Below are 17257 nucleotides of genomic sequence, written 5' to 3' on the forward strand. Positions count from 1 at the left end.
TCAGTCCCTTGCGAGGGGGGACATAGAATCTGGGGATATAGAGTCAGTATGGATAGAACTGAGAAATTCTAAGGGTAGAAAGACCCTAATGGGAGTTATCTACTGGCCCCCAAACAGCAGTCTGGATGTAGGGTGTAAGTTGAATGAAGAGTTAAAATTGGCATGTCGCAAAGGTCATGGACTCATGGCCCCATGTTGTCTTGGGGGATTTCAACTGGGAGAATCAGAATGGTACTGGACCCCAAGAAAGGGAGTTTGTGGAGTGCCTCCGAGATGGATTCTTAGAACAGCTTGTACTGGAGCCTACCAGGGAGAAGGCAATTCTGGATTTAGTGTTGTGCAATGAACCGGATTTGATCAGGGACCTGGAGGTAAAGGAACCATTAGGAGGTAGTGACCATAATATGATACGTTTTAACCTACAATTTGAGAAGGAGAAGGGAAAATCGGATGTGTCAGTATTACAGTTGAACAAAGGGAACTATGGAGCTATGAGGGAGGAGCTGGCCAAAGTTCAATGGAACAATACCCTAGCAGGGAAGACAGTGGAACAAAAATGGCAGGTATTTCTGGGAATAATGCAGAAGGTGCAGGATCGGTTCATTCTAAAGAGGAAGAAAGATCCTGAGGGGAGTAAGGGGCGGCCGTGGCTGATGAAGGAAGTAAAGGGCAGTATAAAAATAAAAGAGAAGAAGTATAAGATAGAAAAGATGAGCGGGAAACCGGAGGGGATGAGAGGGGATCTGATTGAAACATATAAGATTATTAAGGGATTGGACACACTGGAGGCAGGAAGCATGTTCCCGTTGATGGGTAAATCCAGAACTAGAGGCCACAGTTTAAGAATAAGGGGTAGGCCATTTAGAACAGAGATGCGGAAAAACTTTTTCACCCAGAGAGCGGTGGATATGTGGAATGCTCTGCCCCAGAAGGTAGTGGAGGCCAAGTCTCTGGATGCATTCAAGAGACAGTTAGATAGAGCTCTTATAGATAGTGGGGTCAAGGGATAAGGGGAGAAGGCAGGAACGGGGTACTGATTGTGTATGATCAGCCATGATCACAGTGAATGGCGGTGCTGGCTAGAAGGGCCAAATGGCCTACTCCTGCACCTACTGTCTATTGTCTATAAAGTCAGATGTGTCAATATTACAGTGGAATAAAGGAAATTACAGAAGAATGAGAACGGAGTTGGTCAGAATTGACTGGAAAGGAACACTGGCAAGGATGATAGCAAAGCAGCAATGGCTGGAATTTCTGGAAGCAATTCAGAAGGCATAGGATATATACATACGAAAGAGAAAGAAGTACTCTAAAAAGAGATGACACAACCATAGCTAACAAGAGATATCAAAACCAGCATAAAAGCCAAAGAGAAAGCATATAATAGAGCAAAAATTAGTGTGAAGTTAGAGGATTGCGAAACTTTTAAAAACCAACAGAAGGCAACTAAAAAGTCATTAAGAAGGAAAAGATAGAATACCAAAGTAAGCTGGCCAATAATATTAAAGAGATACCAAAAGTTTCTTCAGATACATAAAGTGTAAAAGAGAGGTGAGAGTGGATATCGGACTGCTGGAAAACAATGCTGGAGCAGTAGTAATGGTGAATAGTGAAATGGCAGGCAAACTGAATATATATTTTGCACCATTATGGTGGAAGCTCCAAGTGTTAGGGGTCATGAAGTATGTGAAGTTACCATAAACAGAGAAAAGGTTCTTGGGAAGCTGAAAGGTCTGAGGGTAGATAACTCACCTGAACAAGATGATGTACACCCCAAGTGTCACCAAGTGCGGTCATGGCCCAAGTGCGGAGTGAGAGACACTGAAGCAGGTCGATAGTTCACAGACTTTAATGTGATCTGTGTTAAAGGGAAAAGACAACAATAAATGCTAGGCCAAACAGGGCCGTTAACTAAAACTCTCAAATGGAAAACAAAGCCTACACTGCGGCTAAAAAAACAACTAGGAATAAAGTGAATACAGCTAGTCTTCAGAGTCAGCTGCCTGAACAGTCCAATTTCTCAGGCAAGGAGGAATGCAAGCAGCAAAACGTTGCTGTGTCCGAGTCTCAACAAATAATACGACGGAATGAATGGAGTTAACTGTTATCAGAATGAAATAATAATTAGCTGACACATGCATATTCACGAGTGCAATTGCCATATCTGCTGCGCTGCCGAATCCGTGGTGTGACAGGCCCCCTTATCTAGGCCCCCCCTGAGGCACCACAGACCTGTGTCCACTGGAAGTCCCGAATGAGGGACTTGTCCAGGATGTTGTTCAGTGATGCTGGTAGATAAGTGTCATGGTGTGCACTGCCAATATCAGAGCCAAATACTTCCATGTAGAGACAGAAACAAGAGCTTTTACAGAGGCAGCTCGATCAAGTGACACTGTGAGACAGATCTTTATCAAATGAGGACTCTCTGATTGGAGCTAATCCTAACAGAATCTCTGAGACTATCAAAATAAACTTAACAAACTTAAACAGAAAGCACTGGGAAACTCCATTACAATGAAGGAGTCACGGGAGAAAAACACAAGGAACTCTTAAAGCATTAATAACTGTTCACCAATTCACCAATTCAGATGCTCTAAAAACCTCAGAATACAATGCTCTGATGCCCTGCACAGGCCTGAAGAAGTCACTACAGGACTCTGCTCCCTATAGCTGGCACCTGATGGCCCAGGAAGACCTGAAAACTCGAGAGACCTAGGGAACTTAAGAGAGAGACTGGGAACCCCAACAGACTGAGAGAACGGGGAATCCTGAGAGACTGGGAAACCCAGCAGACTGAGAGACCGGGGAATCCTGACAGACTGAGAGACCGGGGAATCCTGACAGACTGGGAACCCCAACAGACTGAGAGACCGGGGAATCCTGACAGACTGGGAACCCCAACACACTGAGAGACCGGGGAATCCTGACAGACTGAGAGACAGGGGAATCCTGAGAGACTGGGAACCCCAACAGACTGAGAGACCGGGGAATCCTGAGAGACTGGGAACCCCAAAAGACTAAGAGACTGGGTACCCCAACAGACTGAGAGACCGGGGAATCCTGAGAGACTGGGAACCCCAACAGACTGAGAGACCGGGGAATCCTGAGAGACTGGGAACCCCAACAGACTGAGAGACCGGGGAATCCTGAGAGACTGGGAACCCCAACAGACTGAGAGACCGGGGAATCCTGACAGACTGGGAACCCCAACAGACTGAGAGACCGGGGAATCCTGAGAGACTGGGAACACCAACAGACTGAGAGACCGGGGAATCCTGAGAGACTGGGAACCCCAACAGACTGAGAGACCGGGGAATCCTGAGAGACTGGGAACCCCAACAGACTGAGAGACCGGGGAAATCTGAGAGACCGGGGAATCCTGAGAGACCGGGGAATCCTGAGAGACCGGGGAATCTTGAGAGACCGGGGAATCTTGAGAGACCGGGGAATCCTGAGAGACCGGGGAATCCTGAGAGACCGGGGAATCCTGAGAGACCGGGGAATCCTGAGAGACCGGGGAATCCTGAGAGACTGGGAACCCCAACAGACTGAGAGACTGGGGAATCCTGAGAGACTGGGAACCCCAACAGACTGAGAGACCGGGAATCCTGACAGACTGGGTACCCCAACAGACTGAGAGACCAGGGAATACTGAGAGACTGGGAACCCCAACAGACTGAGAGACTGGGGAATCCTGAGGGGCATCGGAACCCCAATGGACTGAGAGACTGGGAACCCCAACAGACTGAGAGACTGGGAAATCCTGACAGACTGGGTACCCCAACAGACTGAGAGACCGGGGAACCTTGATCAAGAAACCTCAGACAGGGCCGAGAGAGAGGCTTGGGAGTCTTTGAGATGGGGAGGACATTGAGAAACCTTAAACACATTGAATAAGCCTTGGAAACGATCCGAAGAAGAAAACCCTGGGATCATAGAGAAAAGTACTTGGGAAACCTTGAAACCATGAAACTTGAAACCTAGAAAAGGAACCTTATCAAATCTTGCTCAGTGTCTTATCTTTCACAATTATTCGAAAGGCAGTTATGACATATTCCCTAAATTTTACATATCAAGACAGCATAGACATCGCTAAGCGAGCTGGTTCTCTGCAGATCTGTTTAATTTGCTACATGAAAGTTCACTTTTTCCCAGTCTGTACCATGACTTTCATCAAGAGGTTAAAGATAATCGTGAGTGTTAACTTACTTGTGCATTTTCACACTCCAGCCAGCAGTAGGGCTCTTCCAGAATTTACACTATTGACTTGAATGATGATTTGTTGAATCAATGATAAGCTTGATTGAAGTGCTCATTTGCTAAGCAGACCTCAGTCATGGGACCACAAAGCTGGGAACCTGAGTACTTGTGACTTGAAAAACTTGGAATGGATACCGGAGAAACTCAATGTAGACTAGAGAAGCTCGGTATGCAGACTCAGGTCCCCAGATGGAGTCTGGACTTGTACTGAGAGTAGGAGGCACCCTCTCCTTAAGCCAAAAATGCCAAAACATTAACTGTTCAAACTTTGCTGGGTCCATTACTTGGCAAGATCCTTCTGTCACACTGGAGACAGAAGTAAGAGTTCATACATAGAAATTCCAATTGAACATTGTTGCCTCAACGAATCACAGACCAATGAATCTCATGGTCAGCTGCTCTCTCTCCACTGGGTCTATCTTTACAAGGTCAAGACTTACTGTCACCTGGTGCAGATATGGCCCAAGTGAGAGACACAGAAGCAGGTCGATAGTTCACAGACTTTAATGTGAACATTGTTAAAGGGAAAAGAAAACAATGAACACTAGGCCAAACAGGGCCGTTAACCAAAACTCTCAAATGGAAAACGAAGCCTACACCGCGGCTGAACAACTAAGAACAAAGCGAATACCGCTAGTCTTCAGAGCCAGTTGATTCAACAGTCCAGTTTCTCAGGGAGGGTGGAATGCAGGCTCCAAAGCGTGGCTGTGTCCGAGTCTCGACAAATAATACAGCGGAATGAATGCAGTTAAATGCTATCACAACTAAATAATAATTAGCTGACATGTGCATATTCACAAGCACAATTGCCGTATCTGCTGCACTGCCAAATCCGTGGTTATAATCCCAGGGTTATGAAAGAGGCGGCTGAAGAGATTACGGAGGCATAAGAAATGGTTGTTTAGCAATCACGATTCAGGAATGGTTCCGGCAGTCTGGAAAATTGCAAATGTCACTCCACTCTTCAAGAAGGGAGAGAAGCAGAAGAAACTATAGGCCAGTTAACACACACAACACACTGGAGGAACTCAGCAAGTTGGGCAGCATCCGTGGAAATGAACAGTCAACGTTTCAAGCTGAGGCCCTTCGTCAGGACTTAAGAGGGAAGGGGCAGGGGCCCTATAAAGAAAGTGGGGGGAGGGTGGTAAGGAGAAGGCTGGTAGGTGCCAGGTGAAAAACCAGTAAGGGGAAAGATGACACAACTGTGGTGGGTCTCATCAGCAAATACAACGAGTCAGCTTACAGAGAGCAGGTGCGGCGGCTAACGGACTGGTGCAGAGCCAACAACCTGTCTCTGAATGTGAACAAAACAAAAGAGATGGTTGTTGACTTCAGGAGGGCACGGAGTGACCACTCCCTGCTGAACATCAACAGCTCTTCTGTTGAGATCGTTAAGAGCACCAAATTTCTTGGTGTTCACCTGGTGGAGAATCTCACCTGGTCCCTCAACACCAGCTCCATAGCAAAGAAAGCCCAGCAGCGTCTCTACTTTCTGCGAAGGCTGGGGTAAGTCCATCTCCCACCCCCCATCCTCATCACATTCTACAGGGGTTGTATTGAGAGCATCCTGAGCAGCTGCATCACTGCCTGGTTCAGAAATTGCACCATCTTGGATCGCAAGACCCTACAGCAGATAGCGAGGTCAGCTGAGAAGATCATCTTCCTGCCATTACAAACATTTACATCACACGCTGCATCTGCAAAGCAACCAGTATTACGAAGGACCCCACCCACCCCTCATACAAACTCTTCTTCCTCTTGCTGTCTGGGAAAAGGCACCAAAGCATTCAGGCTCTCACGACCAGACTATGTAACAGTTTATTTCCCCAAGCTATCAGACTCCTCAATACCCAGAGCCTGGACTGACACCAAATTTACTGCCCTCTACCGTGCCTATTGTCTTGTTTATTACTTATTGTAATGCCTGCACTGTTTTGTGCACTTTATGCAGTCCTGGGTAGGTCTGTAGTCTAGTGTAGTTTTTTTCTGTGTTGTTTTTACATAGTTCAGTGTAGTTTTTGTATTGTTTCATGTAGCACCATGGTCCTGAAAAACGTTGTCTCATTTTCACTGTGTACTGTACCAGCAGATATGGTTGAAATGACAAAAGAAAGTGACTTGACTTGACTTGATCAAGCGGTGGAGGAGGGGAAGCAGGGAATGGATAGGCAGTAAAGGTGAAGAAGGAATGTAAGGGGAAAGCACTATGGGTAGTAGAAGGAGGTAGAACCATGAGGGAGGTAATAAGCAGCTGGAGGAGGAGGCAGAGTGAAATTGGGATGGGGAAATGGGAGGGGAAGGAAATTACCAGAAGTTGGAGAATTCAATGTTCACCAAGGCCTGAAACGTTGACGGTTTGTTTCCAGAGATGCTGCCCGACCTGCTGAGTTCCTCCAGCATGTTGTGTGTGTTGCTTTGACCCGAGCATCTGCAGAGTATTTTGTGTTTACTATAGGCCAGTTAGTCTGACCACCATGATTGGGAAAATGTTGGAGTAGATTATTAAAGATGTAGTTTATGGAGGCACATGATAAAATAGGCAGTAGTCAGCATGGTTTCCTTAAGGGAAAATCTTGCCTGACAAATCTGATGAAATAATCTGAAAAATAAGAAGCAGGATAGACAAAGGAGAATCGGTTGATGTTCTGAACTTGGACTTTCAGAAGGCTTTTGACAAGGTGCCACATATGAGGCTGCCTGGCAAGTTACAAGCCCATGATATTACAGGAAAGATTCTAGCATGGATAAAGCAGTGGCTGACTGGCAGGAGGCAAAGAGTGGGAATAAAGAGAGCCATTTCTGACTGGCTGCCGGTGACTAATGGTGTTCCACAGGGCTCTGTGTTGGGACTGATTCATTTTACATTGTTTCTCAATAATTTGGATGATGGAATTGATGGCTTTATTGAAGATAGGTGGAGAGGCACGGTGTTCTGAGGAAATAGAGAGGTTACAGAAGGACATACAAATTAGGCGAATGGAGAAAGAAATGGAAGGTGGAATACAATGTCGGGAAGTATTGCACTTTGTTAGAAGAAATGAAAGGGATTATAATTTTCTAAATGGAGAGAAAATACAAAAATTGGAGCTACAAAAGGACTTGGGAGTTCTTGTGTAAAATTCCCTAAAGGTTCATTTGCAGTTTGAGTCTGTGGTGAGGAAGGTAAATGCAATGTTAGCATTCATTTCAAGAGGGCTAGAATATAAAAGCAAGGATGTAATGTTGAGACTCTATAACTGCACTGGTGAAACTTCACTTGGAGTATTGTGAGCAGTTTGGGCCCCTTATCTTAGAACAGATGTGCTGAAACTGGAGAGGGTTCCAAGCAGATACACAAAAATGATTCCAGGATTGAATGGCTTGTCCTGTGAAGAGAGTTTGATAGTTCTGGGACTGTATTCACTTGAATTCAGAAGAATGAGGGGTGACCTGATTGAAACCTATTGAAAGGTGAAAGACCTTGATCACGTGGATGTGGAGAGGGTTTTCCTATGGTGGGGGATTCAAAGACCTGAGAACACAGCCTTAGGGTAGAGGGGTGTTCTTTGAGAATGGAGATGAGGAAGAGTTTCTTTAGCCCGGGAGTGGTGAATCTATGGAATTCTTTGCCACAGGCAGCTGTGGAAGCCAAATCTTTACATATAGTTAAGATAGAACGTGATCTATTTTTGATTGGTCAGGGCATGAAGTGATATGGGGAGAAGGCAGGAGATTGAGGCAGAGAGAAAAAAATTGTTCAGCCATGATGAAATGGCGGAGTAGACTCAATGAGCCAAATGGCCTAATTCTGCTCCTATGTCTTGTGGTCTTATGCAATGTGTGACCAGACATAGCTCAAATGCCACCTTTAAATTTGCCAATAACACAAGTATTTTGGGCAGAATTTCTGATGGTGACAAGGAGGCATATAGGAGTGAAATAAATTAGCTGGTTGACTGATGTCACAACAACAACCTTGCACTCAACATTAGTAACACCAGGGAATTGATTGTGGACTTCAGGAAGGCAAAAATGAGGGAACACGCAGCAGTCCTCATCGAGGGATTAGCAGTGGAAAGTGTGAGCAGTTTCACGTTCCTGGGTGTTGACATTGCTGAAGATCTATCCTGGGCCCACCATATTGATTCAATTACAAAGAAAGCACGGCAGTGGTTATATTTCACTAGGAGTTTGAGGAGGCTTGGTAGGTCACCAAAGACTCTCACCAATTTCTACTGATGTACTGTGGAGGCCACTCAAACAGGCTGCATCACCGTCTGGTATGGAGGGGCCAATACACAGGATGGGACAAAGCTGCAGGAAAGTGCAAACTCAGCCAGCTCCATTGTGGCACTAGCCTCTCCCCCACCCCAGCATTAGGGACTTCTTCAAAAGGTGATGCCTCAAAAAGACAGCATTCATCATCAAGGACCCCATCACCAAGGTCATGCCCTTGTCTCATTGCTACCATAAATGAGGATGTAGAGGACCCAGAGGAGATTGAAGACACACTATCAACATTTTAGAAACAACTTCTTCCTCTCCACCAATTGATTTTTAAGTGGACAATGAACCCATGAACACTACCTCATTATTTTTCTTTTGCTCTCTTTTTGCACTACTAATACACCACACACACACACACACACACACACACTCACTCACTCACTCACTCTTGATTTGGATTCCCCCTTTTTAGTTGCCAATCATACCAGCAGTAATAGGTCATGAAATTATCCTATTCATGAAAGCATCCAGAAACAAGTTCTAAAATGGGCCAGCACAGTTCCCATTAGAAGCGAAATGTAAAGTTCCTCAGTTTAGGGTGTTTGTCTTGCTGCTCACAAAGAAAAAGGATCAGACCTTAAAGCTGATCTCCCTATGGGATTTACAGAGCAGTCATGTACAGTATTACCATGGAAGTGAGGGAATACAGGGGATGACATGGGGACAATAAAGACCTGTATAAATCAGTATCCCTCCCTGCCCTGCATCAACCCTCATTGCTTTCTGAAGAGCAGGTAGCTCCATGCGAGTGCAAGGCATGAGGTGACCGACAGGCTGAATGTAATTCCTCTTCAGCTCAATCCCAAAATCTCCTCCCTTGTGATCTCAATTCTAGTTCCTTAGTCAGAGGAATGAATGATCGTCCAGCTTGTCAAGCCCTGTAAGAACACTGAAAGTTGTAGGAAGATATCCTCTAATTCTTTTAAAACGTACAGAATACAGGCCTGGCATATATATTTTCTCCTCAAATGGGGAATCAAGAAGTCTGATGAACCTTTGCTACACTCCCTAGGCAGAGACAGACCAAAGTGGTTCACAATACCACAGGTGCAATTTCACCAAAGCCCAAACAACTCCAATAAGGATATCTTGTATTAAGTAGTTACATATAATAAAGACAAACATACAATTTTCCCAACTAATCGCATGTTACACCTGCTTGTTGGCTCACAGGGACCTATGGAAAAGCATAACTAGATTCCTCCTAACATCAACATGAGCCAATTCTCACTGCTTAGAAAGGACTTCAACTTTCCGTTTTGAGCAACAAACTGGATTTACCTTAAACATATTTATCCAAGTTATATTCCACATGTCCTCATTCTCTTGCACTCTGTGTCCCCTTGAAGCCTCTTTAATTCTCCTTTCTGCTAACGGTGCCACCTCGTTTAGTATTAACCCCAAACTTACATTTAGTCCCCACAGTCAAATTATTGACATGGATTGAGAATGGCTGGGGTTCAAGAAGGGTTCCCTGTCATAATCCACGAATCATAGTTGGCCAAGCTGATAAAATGTATTTATTCCCACTTTGTGTTTTCAGTCTAACAATCAGTTTTTAATCCATGTCAATATATTACTTACACTCTACCTAAGATTGCAGTATTATGTTTGAAACATACAGATAATGGGAATAGAACAAGCATAGTCTACCAAGAACGATTGAATGAAGTATGGTATTCAACACAGGTACATTAATCTACAAGGAACACTAACAAAGGATAAAACTTGGAAGAAGTAAATTAGAGGAGGATATTGATTAAGGAGTAGAGAGAACAAAGGGGCTGCAATGTCCAAAGGACAGTCTCACTGAAGCAAAAGACTTAAGAAATAGAATGCAAGACAATTAGTATGAGACTACAGGCCAAGGAGCAGCTCAGTCTGTGAGAGGAGAAACAAAAATGATAAGAAATAGCGCAGTCTATGAAAGAAGAAACATGAATAAAACATAAAATGCATCATTGAACTGACAAGAGGCAAGATTGCTCAGTAGACTTTTTAACATGTAAGATCAAAGAGAAGCATGTAAAAGAATGGAATCATTGGGAGTCTTGCAGTGAGCAAACCATACACGAGGACAAGTGACTGTACTCTGAGGTTTCAAAGACCAGATTTTGACCATCCTCTTTCTTTATTATTCAAAGGTTTACAAAATTATGAAGGGCATAAATAGGATAGATTTTTCCAGGGCATGGGAGTTGAGAATTAGAGCACACAGATTTAATTTAAGAGGGGAGAAATTTAATGAAGGTCTGAGGGGTAGGTGTTCCTCATGGGGGCTGGTAAGTATCTGGAATGAACTGTGAGAGGAGCAAACGCAATTGCAACTTTTAAAAGACACTTGGACAGCTACTTGGTTAAGAACAGTGTAGAATGATACAGAATGAGACTTGCGTGGACAGGCATCACAGCCGGTATGAACGAGTAGCACAAAATAGAAACATAGTATTACGTCCATGGCCCCCTCCTTTTTGAGAATCGCAAGATCACTATTAAGTCAGTTCAGGAGACCCAGGAAATGAGAGACATGCAGAATCCACAAAGAGTTTGGAATGTGTCCTGGCCTCCGAAAGGCGGAACCATTGATAGCGGCTATTGTCTCTTGGAGACAGAATTGTGTATTGAATACTGTACGATGCATCGAAGCCCCAGGCAATGAACCGGGGGGGGGGGGGGGGAGGTTGGTGGAGGGATTGCATTATCCCAACCTGATTGACATCTGAGACCCTGTGAGTCAGGATAAAACAGGGTCTGGGGAACAGCCCCTCAGACGCACCAGAAGAAACGCTAGAACTCCTGTAACAGCGTAATAGCGAAAACTGGTGGAAAGCCCACGTGCGTCCTTTTCCATTTGCCTCGGAATCGGTGGGCCTTTACCATGGAAGCACAGCTTTAGCTAACCACAAAGGGGAAATCAGTTCCCCAACGACTCTCGAAGGATTGACATCATAAAAGGAATGGGCAAGTTAAACCTCCGTCTTTCTCTCCAACCAAAAAGCTGCAGCTTGAATGAACTTGAGTGACTTTTATATTTCCATCGGACAATACGTTATCCCCTAAACAATGATAGAGCTATTTCTTATTGATTATTATTATACCCGCGCTTTTAGATTTAGTATTGACGACGTATATTATCTGTATGTTTGCATTGATATTATTTTTGTGTATATTTATCAATAAATACTGTTAAAAATAGTACCATCAGACTTCAATGGACCTCTCTATCTTTGCTGGTAAGTGACCCAGTTACAGGGTACGTAACAATAGAAACATAGAAGCTAGGTGCAGGAGTAGGCCATTCGGCCCTTCGAGCCTGCACCACCATTCAGTATGATCATGGCTGATCATCCAACTCAGAACCCTGTACCTGTTTTCTCTTATATACCCACTGATCCCTTTAGCCACAAGGGCCATATCTAACTTCCTCTTAAATATAGCCAATGAACCGGCCTCAACTGTTTCCTGTGGCAGAGAATTCCACAGATTCACCACTCTCTGTGAGAAGAAGTTTTTCCTCATCTCAGTCCTAAAAGTCCTTTATCCCTAAACTGTGACCCCTCGTTCTGGACTTCCCCAACATTGGAAACAATCTTCCTGCATCTAGCCTGTCCAATCCCTTTAGAATTTTATATGTTTCAATAAGATCCCCCCTCAATCTTCTAAATTCCAGTGAGTATAAGCCTAGTCGATCCAGTCTTTCTTCATATGAAAGTCCTGCCATCCCAGGAATCAATCTGGTGAACCTTCTCTGTACTCCCTCTATGGCAAGAATGTCTTTCCTCAGATTAGGGGACCAAAACTGCACACAATATTCTAGGTATGGTCTCACCAAGGCCTTGTACAACTGCAGTAGAACCTCCCTGCTCCTGTACTCAAATCCTTTTGCTATGAATGCCAACATACCATTTGCCTTTTTCACTGCCTGCTGTACCTGCATGCCCGCCTTCAATGACTGGTGTACAATGACACCCAGGTCTTGTTGCATCTCCCCTTTTCCTAATCAGCCACCGTTCAGATAATAATGTTTTCCTGTTCTTGCAACCGAAGTGGATAACCTCACATTTATCCACATTAAATTGCATCTGCCATGAAATTGCCCACTCACCTAACCTATCCAAGTCACCCTGCATCCTCTTAGCATCCTCTTCACAGCTAACACCGCCGCCCAGCTTCGTGTCACCTGCAAACTTGGAGATGCTGTATTTAAATCCCTCGTCTAAATCATTAATATATATTGTAAACAACTGTAGTCCCAGCACTGAGCCTTGCAGTACCCCACTAGTCACTGCCTGCCATTCTGAAAAGGTCCTGTTTACTCCCACTCTTTGCTTCCTGTCTGCCAACCAATTCTCTATCCACATCAATACCATACCCCAATATCGTGTGCTTTAAGTGTGCACACTAATATCCTGTGTGGGACCTTGTCAAAAGCCTTTTGAAAATCTAAATATACCACATCTACTGGCTCTCCCCTATCCACTCTACTAGTTATATCTTCAAAAAATTCTATAAGATTTGTCAGACATGATTTTCCTTTCACAAATCCATGCTGACTTTGTCCGATGATTTCACCTCTTTCCAAATGTGCTGTTATCCCATCTTTGATAACCGACTCTAGCACTTACCCCACCACCAATGTCAGACTAACCGGTCTATAATTTCCTGGTTTCTCTCTCCCTCCTTTTTTAAAAAGTGGGGTTACAATTAGCCACCCTCCAATCCTTAGGAACTAATCCAGAATCTAAGGAGTTTTGAAAAATTATCACTAATGCATCCACTATTTCTTGGGCTACTTCCTTAAGCACTCTGGGATGCAGACCATCTGGCCCTGGAGATTTATCTGCCTTTAATCCCTTCAGTTTACCTAACACCACTTCCCTACTAACATGTATTTCCCTCAGTTCCTCCATCTCACTAGACCATCGGTCCCTTACTATTTCCGGAAGATTATTTATGTCCTCCTTAGAGAAGACAGAACCAAAGTAGTTATTCAATTGGTCTGCCATGTCTTTGTTCCCTATGATCAATTCACCTGTTTCTGACTGTAAAGGACCTACATTTGTCTTGACCAATCTTTTTCTTTTCACGTATCTATAAAAGCTTTTACAGTCAGTTTTTATGTTTCCTGCCAGCTTTATCTCATAATCTTTTTTCCTTTTCCCAATTAAGCCCTTTGTCCTCCTCTGCTGGTCTCTGAATTTCTCTCAGTCCTCAGGTGTGCTGCTTTTTTTAGCAAATTTATATGTTTCTTCTTTGGACTTGATACTATCCCTAATTTCCCTTGTCAGCCACGGGTGCAATACCTTCCCTGGTTTATTCTTTTGCCAAACTGGGATGGACAATTGTTGTAATTCATCCATGCGATCTTTAAATGCTTGCCATTGCATATCCACTGTCAACCCTTTAAGTATCATTTGCCAGTCTATCTTAGCTAATTCACATCTCATAGCTTCAAAGTTACCCTTCTTTAAGTTCAGAACCTTTGTTTCTGAATTAACTATGTCACTCTCCATCTTAAAGAAGAATTCCACCATATTATGGTCACTCTTACCCAAGGGGCCTTGCACGACAAGATTGCTAACTAACCCTTCCTCATTGCTCAATACCCAATCTAGAATGGCCTGATCTCTAGTTGGTTCAGAAAACCATCCTGCATACATTCCAAGAAATCCTCTTCCTCAGCACCCTTACCAATTTGGTTCACTCAATCTATACGTAGATTGAATTCACCCATTATAACTACTGTTCCTTTATTGCACGCATTTCTAATTTCCTGTTTAATGCCATCCCCAACCTCACTACTACTGTTAGGTAGCCTGTACACAACTCCCACCAGCGTTTTCTGCCCCTTAGTGTTATGCATCTCTACCCATCTCGATTCCACATCCTCCAGGCTAATGTCCTTCCTTTCTATTGCGTTAATCTCCTCTCTAACCAGCAACCCCACATCCTTTTCTTTCCTGTCTTATTCCTCCTGAATATTGAATATCCCTGGATGTTGAGCTCCCATCCTTGGTCACCCTGGAGCCATGTCTCGTGATCCCAACTATATCATATTCATTAATAACTATCTGCACATTCAATTCATCCACCTTGTTACGAATGCTCCTCACATTGACACACAAAGCCTTCAGGCTTGTTTTTACAACACTCAGCCCTTATACAATTATGTTGAAAAGTAGCTCTTTTTGCTTTTTGCCCTGGATTTGCCTGCCTGCCACTTTTACTTTTCACCTGACTACTTTTTGCTTCTACCCTCATTTTACACCCCTCTGTCTCTCTGCACTTGTTCCCATCCCCCTGCCACGTTAGTTGAAAGCCTCCTGAACAGCAGTAGCAAACACTCCCCCTAGGACATTGGTTTCAGTCCAGCCCAGGTGCAGACTGTCCTGTTTATACCGGTCCCACCTCCCCCAGAACTGGTTCCAATGCCCCAGAAATTTGAGTCCCTCCCCATTGCATCATTTTTCAAGCCATGTATTCATCTGAAATATCCTCCTATTTCTACGCTGACTAGCACGTGGCACTGGTAGTAACCAGAGATTATTACCTTTTTGGTCCTACTTTTTAGTTTATCTCCTAACTCCCTAAATTCACCTTGTAGGACCTCATCCCTTTTTTTACCTATATCGTTGGTACCTATGTGAACCACAACCACTGGCTGTTCACCCTCCTATTCCAGAATGTCCTGCAGCTGCTTAGAGACATCCTTGACCCTTGCACCAGGGAGGCAACATACCATCCAGGAATCTCATTTGCAGCCACAGAAACGCCTATCTATTCCCCTTACAATGGAACCCCCTATCACCATAGCTCTCCCACTCCTTTTCCTTCCCTCCTGTGTCGCAGAGCCACCCATGGTGCAATGATCTCAGCTGCTGCTGCCTTCCCCTGATGAGACATCTCCCCCAACAGTATCCAAAACAGTACATCTGTTTAGAAGGGAGATGACCTCAGGGAACTCCTGCACTACCTGCCTACTGCTACACAGTCTAGTGGCCACCCCTTCCCTTTCTGCCTGTGTAGCCTTTACCTGCGGTGTGACCAATTCACTGAACGTGCTAGTCACGACTTTCTCAGCATCGCGGATGCTCCAGTATGAATCCAATCGCAGCTCTACATGCTCAATGCAGTCTGCCAGAAGCTGCAGTTGGACACACTTCCTGCACACATAGTCGTCAGGGACACTGGAAGTATCTCTGATTTCCCACATGCTGCGGAATGAACAAACCATGGGGCCGATCTCAGTTGCCATGACCTACCCAATACTTGCCTCAACTTTTGAAACTTTCTCCTTTGAAAGGAACTTACCTGGCCTTACCTCACTTAGAGTGAAGCTCGTCCTCTGTCTCTTCTTGTTGAAGCCTCTCGAGTCAAAGCTTCGAATCTCCACTCCTTCACTGGCCCACTCATTCACAGGCTGCTCCGCTTGAGGCAAACCTCTATTTATTTGTTTGAGCTTTTCAAACTGTCGGTCACCTGACCTCGATTGCCCAATCAGCTGCTTTCTGCTGAGTCTGAGCTATTCAAATCTTGATTGACTTGATTGCACAGTCCAACTGCCAAAACTGCCAGAATTGCTTGAGTCAAAGCCTCAAATCTCCACTCCTTCACTCTCCCACTCACTCACTGGCCACTTTCTGTGTCTATTTCTGACACAGAAATATATAAAAAAATAAAAATTCTGTGTCTATTTCTGACACAGAAAAATATAAAAATAGTCTATTTCTATATATCTAATTCTATGATTCTAAATCTAATCAGCATCCACCTTCAAACTATTACCAGAGGCACAGACCCTGCTACTGTGGAAAGAACTAAATGCAATTACATGTGTTAAGCAAACCTGGAAGAAAATATTTACCCACTAAATCCCATAATTTTTTGTTTTTATAATGTCACACCATAACAAATTGTATTCTTCAGTCAGATATTAAGTTTCTGAAGTTTCATCAATTCTAGTTTTCTGAGTCCAGGAACAGTCCATATAACATATTGCACAACAGTATACCAATGAGTTCACATTACTCTGGACCACTCTGCAAGAGCCTTATGCACCGGAGCAAGTTTCAAGATTTAGCTTCACTCGACACAGCCCTGTGCAGGTTGTGGCTTCAGCCTCTCCACTAAGTTCTGTTGCTATGAAGCAGAATTAGGAGGAAAAGTTGCAACAATCTACAATATCTATACAATTACTAACATTTCACCTGCAAGGTGTACTAATAGACCCAACCCCAATTCCTTATCCACCACAATTCAGTTCCATGACCACTTTGCTGCCCTTTCAAACACAATCCCAAAATAAGTGTTTCAGATCAAATTTATTAATCAAGTCAGCAAACAAACATGCTGGAGGAACTCACAGCATCTGTGGAAGGGATTGTTGATGTTTCAGGTCAAAACCCTGCATCAGGACCAAGAGTGGAAAGGTGAGATGGCCAACATGGAGAGGAGAAGGGGAGTGATGAGAAAGGATTTTGAGGCAATTTGTCAGTAACCATATAACAATTACAGCATGGAAACAGGCCATCTCGGCCCTTCTAGTCCGTACCAAACATTTACTCTCACCTAGTCCCACTGGCCCGCACTCAGCCCATAACCCTCCATTCCTTTCCTGTCCATATATCTATCCAATTTTACTTTAAATGACAATACAGAACCTGCCTCTACCACTTCTACTGGAAGCTCGTTCCACACAGCTATCAATCTCTGAGTAAAGAAATTCCCCTTC

At 44.1% G+C, this 17257-nt stretch overlaps 1 long non-coding RNA gene across 3 annotated transcripts in view; it reads right to left on the reverse strand.

Annotated features, from left to right (window-relative positions):
- Positions 1-17257, reverse strand: part of LOC132391476 (uncharacterized) — a 99787-nt gene that overhangs the window by 67103 nt on the left and 15427 nt on the right. For all 3 annotated transcript variants that reach the window (XR_009511226.1, XR_009511224.1, XR_009511225.1), the window contains exon 3: positions 1753-1858. This is a non-coding gene — a long non-coding RNA (uncharacterized LOC132391476). The remainder of the gene's footprint in view (positions 1-1752; positions 1859-17257) is intronic.

Source organism: Hypanus sabinus, chromosome 3 (genome assembly GCF_030144855.1).
Source record: "Hypanus sabinus isolate sHypSab1 chromosome 3, sHypSab1.hap1, whole genome shotgun sequence".
NCBI classification, from domain to species: Eukaryota; Metazoa; Chordata; class Chondrichthyes; order Myliobatiformes; family Dasyatidae; genus Hypanus; species Hypanus sabinus.